The following is a 7854-nucleotide window of genomic DNA, read 5'->3' as shown; positions in this document are numbered from 1 at the left end:
CTCCGCTCGCCGCTCGACGCAGAGCGCACCGCGGAGCGCATCTGTATTAAAAGCGGCGGTCAGGCCCACTCCCACCGGGTCCGGGGCTCCGCCCACACCGCCCGAGCTCCATCGCTGCCCCGGGGGAGGACCTGCGCCAGGATTTACGCTCATTACTTACAAAGGAACCAGAGGAAATACTCTTTATTCCAATCATATGCATATTTTTTTTATATAAATACAAAATATCCTACACTTCTGGGGAAACAAATTTGTAATTCACATTTAAGGCACATTTTTCCCCCACGTAATCCAACTACACTGAACTAATACCAACTACAATTACTCCAAAAGTAACACTTAATCATAGTAACGTTTGTAACTTCCATTACTTCCGGATAAATATTATTTTACTTGAGGTGAAAGGAATACTGAAAATCGCCAATTGTCATGAAACTACTGTTTCAGAACCTAAATTAAACAGGTACTGTAACTCAAGTAAAAGTAAGTAATTACAAGTGAAAACTTCCATCCAAGTACAAAGAGAACAAAAAAAGTACTCGATGAGCATCTACTTTTACACGTTACTACAGATTACATTCAGAATTTAATTTAATCTTCAAACCTTTTTTTGCAGGTTTAGAACCAAAACAAAATTCGTTTTTTTCCCACACAAAATCCTGCTTTATGTCAATATACTTTGTATTTTGTCTGAGAAACATAGATATTTCAGGTGAATTCAGTGAAATTCTCTCCAAAAACAAATGATTAAAACATACTTTTTGAGGTTATTCAGCAGGAGTGGAAGTAACGCATTTCAAATACCTGTATTACTCCCATTAAGAAGTATTTTGGAGCATTGTGTTATTATCTAAAGCAATGCTACTCATATGCGATCACTTAATTACTTTTCAATCGAGGGCTGCTTGTCAGTACAATGTACAATAGAGAGATTTTTACATTGATATTGTGAAATATGTATTTTTCGATTTGGGAAATTTCTTGGCTGTTTTGGGAATTCATTCGTAAATGGTTAGCTGTTTCATTAAATTCAGTTTAGGAGCTTTTATGAAAAGTTGGTCAAATACATACATACAAAAACAAAAAACAACAAAAAAACTAATAAATCAATACATACAGACAAAAGCGTTTGATGTGAAGATTATTAACTAAGTATCTTCCGGCTTCATATTGTAACTTTATGATTTTACTCAGACACACTTTGAGCAGCTTGACTGTCTTCATTCCATTCATTTACCCTTTGTTCATTCTCTCCACACCTGTTTTACATCTAATATTTGCCGACTCTGCAGGTCCGGGATGGGAACTTTGCTCCTAATGATATGATAGTGAATCTCTCTCTCTCTCTCTCTCTCTCTCTCTCTCTCTCGCTGGTGTTGTTTCAGAAAAGTTTTGCATTTACATGGAAATGCAGACTACAATTGTAGTTACCAAGCCAGGCCACAAGTTGGCACTGTGGTTTGTTTGCATAATGAAACCACCCTCACATGCAGCAGAGAACAATATGCTATAAATATTGACAATGGGAGAACACAGACATTCTTATGGACAGATGACCAATTTGGATTGTCGTTACAGTGACTGTCAAAATAAAAGTACCGAGTTCCAGGAGAATATGGACCGAGGGTCATGACACCATAGAGGAAATGTAATTGTCCAGCGACTGAGCATGTGCAATAGTTACTATTACTAGTTACAACAGCCGAGGTGTGCATGTGCATGATAAAATTTTTTCCAAAAAGTTGCATTTTGACCCGTTTCCATGGAGATGGAACGTTCAAAGAGTTGCGTTTCCAGTGGCTCAGGGCCTTGTTGTCGCGTAAACGGAGCTTTACTTTAAAAGGTGCAGCGTTTCCACTTCAAGCGATGCCACGACTGTGCCGGCGGTGAGTCACCGTAGTTTGTTATTGTGGGTGCGGCTCGTTTCATTTTTCACAGGTTGTTTTGAATCAGCACTTCACTCGCAGTGACCTCTGACCTCTGACCTGAATGCTGGAGACATGTTGTGTGTTTAAAGGGGAATGTTGTTCAGGGCAGGAACAGTGATCCGGGTTTGACCTTGACAGATTAAACCATCATCCTTTATTTTTTGATTATATTTTTTTCTGCTCTTCAGTTTTGCGTTTAAAGTCACCAGGTGAGGAATCACTCACAGTGTGCACGTGCAGGGTGGAGGTTGTTCTTTAGCTTCTGCTGCCCTCTTGTGGAGAGTGAATATAGTTTAAACTTAAGTTTGCAACAATTTCCCTTTAAAAAGAAAAAAAGTCTCTGATCCGTTGTGATGAAGTGCAAAATACATTAGATCTCAATACGGATGAATCAGTTTCTTTCACTGTTTCTTTTTTTTAATGTTTATGTTTTTACTCCAGATCTAAAGTTTAGGTACAACTGTGCGTTTTCTTTAATCCAGGCAGAAACTGATTGAAGAACCTGTTCAGAAAGAACTTATTTTCTTTCTATTTCTCACTGTAAAGTGAATTTTATCTGAACAAAATGCTGAAGCTGCTGCACTTGACTGCAGGTGTCAGGAGTCACAATGAAGAAATCATTTAGAAGAACCCCTTTCCCCCCTTTCACATTAATATTAATAGATACATCTTTCATGATTGTTAAAGATTTTTAGTATTTCTAACATCTTGTTGATAGATACTTAACGTGTGTTGTATTTTATAAAGATATAATTTATATGCATATTGCTAATTTTAGAGTAAATAGCTTTATATGTCTCATATAATTTAATTACAGTCTGTTTCATATATAGCAATATATATATATATATATATATATTCATTTAGCAAAGTGGACAAATTGTCTACATCATATACGTCTTTAAATATATAAATATAAAGTGTATAAATAGCTGAACACATAAGACAGAATTAAAAATATATGTGATGGAGATTAAAACACGAATGTACAGGTCAAAGTTCATTTAATGACCCAATAGTTTAGAAGATCAAATCTGATTTTCATTTGTTTTATTACTTCTAATCCAGGGAATTAGATTGTTATTATTATATAATTGATTGTTTCGCAACATTTGAACACTTAAATAAACGCTAATAAAAGACGATGATTCCCAGAGGGACACAGACGTCGTGGGACTGAGTGTCAGAGTGTTTTTGTCCTTTTCCTGTTTGATCCACTGGATCATTTCCTCTTTTCCGAGATTCCTGCCCTCACCCTCCGAGTTCCAGTTTTCAGGTGGATGGGCGCGAAGTGAGGAGCCCCACGCACAGTGGGTTAATCTCACTGTGATTGTGGATAATCCTAATCCTCATTTGTGGAATAAGCTACTAAAGTCCCACGTTAGCACATCGCTGTCCTTTCAGGGAGGGTGAGAGTGAATACTGACCCCTGAACAACCTGATACAAGACAAAGTTATCACATAGTGGTGTGATTTTAAAAAAAAAATACTGACTCACGTGTTGCGTCCAGAAAATTCAGGTTTTTTTTTTTTTTTTAATGCATAAATGGTGCAGAAGAAACCGAATTTGACAATATGTTTGTACAGTGAACTAAAGAAACAGCAATAATCTGCAGGGAATGAGAGCTTCTGCTTCTTTATTCCAATTTAAACGTTACATATTGGTAATTTTTAACATGTGTTTCTGAAATTAAATGCTTTGAACATTCTGCACCCTTTTTTACATTTTTAATTAAGTTTTTTCCTTTTTTTTATTATTATTATTATTATTATTATTATTATTATTATTATTATTATTATTGTTATATTTTCTTTTTTTGTCTTAACTTCTATTTTTAGTGAGGGTCACTTGCTTCCCTCCAAATGCAAGTGGAATTTTGGAACTGGGGGAGAAAAATGAAAAAAGTAGTTACTCCAGTAGCAATAATATCTTTATGTTTCATGACCTTTGTATGTAAAAGTCTAGTTCAAATCTGTTCAACCTTTCAATTGCTATGATAAAAAAAAAATAATAGAAAAACAAAGAAAGAGAAATGAACAGCTGGATCATCACGTGAGCATGAATATATGCAAACATGAAGATGAAGCCCCCCAATATTTTTTTTGGGAAAATTGTGACTGTTTTCAGCCAGAATGGATCCCATTTGATACGTTGTTTACTTAACGGTTTAATCAAGTAGTCATTTTCAATCCACGTTTTGAAGAATCTGAGATGGAACAAATTAAACTTTCTCATGTTATCGTCCATGTCTTCATGTCAAGATTTCTACACTTTTCTTGAATATTTCTACACTTTACTTGAAGATTTCTACACTTTCCTTGAAGATTTCTACACTTTCTTTGAAGATTTCTTCAATTTCCTTGAAGATTTCTACACTTTCTTTGAAGATTTCTTCACTTTCTTTGAAGATTTCTTCATTTTCTTTGAAGATTTCTTCACTTTCCTTGAATATTTCTACACTTTCTTTGAAGATTTCTTCACTTTTCTTGAATATTTCTACACTTTCTACTTGGACAGACTCAGTTCTCATTGTGCCACCAGCTCTGTCTTTGTCACGAGCTGGAACTGAACCACTCAGCTCATGTCGGATTGTGAAGCTCAAACCTCCCAGATCGTTTCTCCAACAGAAGTCAAGGAGAACAAAGTGTGTGTTCGGTCAGCAGGGGGCAGCAGGAGCTCAGGATGACTCCTCACACACTGACTCGTGGATCTTTTCAGGGAGTTCATTTGATTTATCGCTTTGTGGGAAAGTGAAGATCAAAGTCAGACTGATTCAAACTAACATCAACAACCAGTTCCTTCAGTCTCCGATCTTTTCATCTTTTTTTTTTTTAATTCCCCCACCAACATGTTTTAGTTTATTGTCCAGCTGTGGGTCTGGTTCTGCAGGTATTTCATCATGTTGGGATACAGAAAGAGGAACCACAAAGGAAATGGAATAAATGCTGTGGTTAAAAAACAAAAACAAAAAAAAAAATAAACTAAACAATCTGACTCGCCATCATCATCCAAACAGGCAGAATAAAACTTCTGTCAAGAATCAACGTGGGCACTGAATTTTTTCTTATTAAAGGTGCAGGCATTTTTATGAAGAGGTGGAAAAGAGACGTTAATGAGCCCCCCCCCCCCCCCCCCCCCCCCCACACACACACACACACACACACAGTACCGTTAGCTCTCAGGTTCTCCTCCGCTCCAGATGCTCCTCTGTTTGCTCACTTTTCAGTGGGAGGAGGAATTAAGTAGAACGTTAGCATTCAGGCAAAACCCCCAGCGAGTGCTAATGCTAAGGTTGATGTACTCACCGTGCAATGTTTAGCTCCTGTCAGAATTTGTTCACAATAAAGTAGTAACTCGTCCTCCGAGAATCAAGAATAGCCACCATTCAGACCAAAGCTTCAGTGAATGCTAATGCCAATGCTAATGCGACAGTGGTCATTGAAGTGTTTGTTACTGGTGGACTGGTTTTGTTCAGGATGAGTAAAGACCGAGAAAAGAGGAGTTTGGTAAATAGTAAGCATCAAGAACAAACCTTCAGCTAATGCTACTGTGAGTAGCATTTATTGTACATGTCATTAGCCCATGCTAATGCGACTGACAGAAGGATGAGTGTCATGTTGCCGTTAGGAGGAGTTTGTGTGTTCGTGATGAAAACAAGCCAAAAAGAATTTAATGAAGAGTCATTATTGAATGAAACCTTCTGTGAATGCTAATGCCAATGCTAAAGTCCTGTACACTGGAAGATGTTGCGCTTGTTCGCGGCAGCAGCTCAATAAAACCTCTGAGTGGTAATCAGTTACCGGCGCCGGTTCATTTAGAGCCAATTCCTCCACGAATGAATAAACGTCGTCAAGCAAATGAAGCAAAGAGAAGTTGCCTCGGCATTCGTATGAACTTCCAATCGCTGATTCGACGCAGGCGCGCAAATAGAAACTCAAGCGCGTGTCCATTTCACCAGGGTCGTCATTAACCGCGTTCGCGCTGACAGGCCGATCACGAGCCTCAGCTGGACACGCCGTTAATGCCGGTACCGCGAACCGTGGCCGGCGTCCACGTCTCACGTCTGGCGTTACGATGGAATGCTAAACACACGCTAACGAGGAGGCGCCTATAGCGCCGTCCAATAAAAACGCCCCTCCGCGGTGATTTTTATTAAAACGCCTGGACGGTTGTGATTAGCGTCGGCAAGCGAACGCAAGGGGTTATAAAAAGACCACATCTGCCCGCCAGACGGCCCTCGCACCTGGAAACGGAGCCAGACGAGAAACCGTGTTTGATGAATGATATTTATGCCTCTTTAATTAGAGCGCCCGCCAGTTCCCAGCCGTCGCTCTTGTCTCTCTATTATTGTTATTGTTATTATTATCATTCCTGCCTGGGCGGCCTCTATCTTTCCCCTCCGTCACACGACTTTCCCTTTTAATTACACTTCCTGCCTCCTCGCAGGGTTGTGGTGGGGTGGGGGTGGGGGGGGCACGCTTTCATCGGGGGTTCACGGCCCGCGCTGTCAGTTGCAGTCGGGATTGAGACGTCGTCGAGACGACCGCGCGGCGGGGAGCGTGCGGAACGTGTGTGCGTGCGGATGGAAACCATAACCTGAGAGTCGGGAACGGCTGGCTGCCGTCAACACCGTCACGTCACTTCATACTCATATAAACTGGTGTTATAGTGGATAGTGCCGGAGCTCCGTGAGAGGAAAGTCCTGGTTTCACCATTTAAATCAATGTTTTATCGATTTAAATGGTAAAATTCACTTCATGTGTTGCATTTTCTAAGTATTCTAATATTATGCAAATGTGACTTTCTATTGGTTTTCCTCAGGCCTGGAAGGAAAAGTGTGGAGAATATGGTTTGTTTCAGGTTTTAAAAAATGTGTTGCTCCAACCAGCCAATCAGAAATCAAACCCTACATAGCGTCATCTTGGGGTTCAAGGTAGGCTCCTCCCCTTTGACTCCTCCCACAATTGGGCAGCTCTGCTCTGGCACATGGCACCACGGGAGTAAGTACTGCTTCCCCTTCCCAATATGGGCATGTGTGGGTGGAGCCAGTCCAGCTCACACAGACACAGCAGATTCTGAATGCAGCTCCTATGATCCAATATTCAAATGGAGAAAAATCCAAATAAAAGTTTTTCTAAATCTCCACTGTGGTCGAAGTTTTAAGGAACCGTGGTTTCTGGTGAGTCGTAGCTGCGTTTATAATCCGAGGCCCAAACACAAAGAAGGAAATAAAATCACTGTTTTATAAATACGTGGCCTGACTAAGACAAGGACGCCCGAAACTGATGACACAAGTCCAAATACTTAAGTACTTTTACTTTAGCCTCTCACTCTGAGGATTTTTTTGACTGTATTATTTCTATCTATTTGGACACATATTGTGTTGATTTCAAAGTTGAACGTACTGACATGCTGCTTTAATGAGACACCTTGTGAGACACCCAATACATCAATTAGCCATAAGATTACAACCGCCTGTATAGTTTCTCGTAGGTCGACCCTTCCTCTGCCAGAACTGTCCTTACCGATTGACGTAAGGATTCCTTCCCTCTGATGATGTGTCATGGGGTCCAGGGACACAGATGATGGCAGCAGATCCTTCATTTGTTGTTTATGTGACCAACTGGATCACTTCCTTGTCCCTACTTGGAGCTTTTTTTTTTTTTTAACTGAGAAAACTGAACAAAAGCTGCAGGTGCTTCGATTCTCTGAGCAAGATGTGGCGACAGATTCAAACTCTCACATTTCTTCTGTCTGCAACGTCCAATTCCAAGTTGAAATCTGCCACGACACCTGTCAGTGGTCATAATGGGTGATTGATCAGTCTGTGTGCACAGAGGTAGGTAGGGGGCAGTGTTGAGCTAAGATGAGCATTGGATGAAGGCGGACAGTATAATAATAATAATAATAATAATAATAATAATA

The sequence above is a fragment of the Blennius ocellaris genome, assembly GCF_963422515.1.
Source record: "Blennius ocellaris genome assembly, chromosome: 6".
NCBI lineage: Eukaryota > Metazoa > Chordata > Actinopteri > Blenniiformes > Blenniidae > Blennius > Blennius ocellaris.
This window is presented reverse-complemented; position numbering follows the sequence as displayed.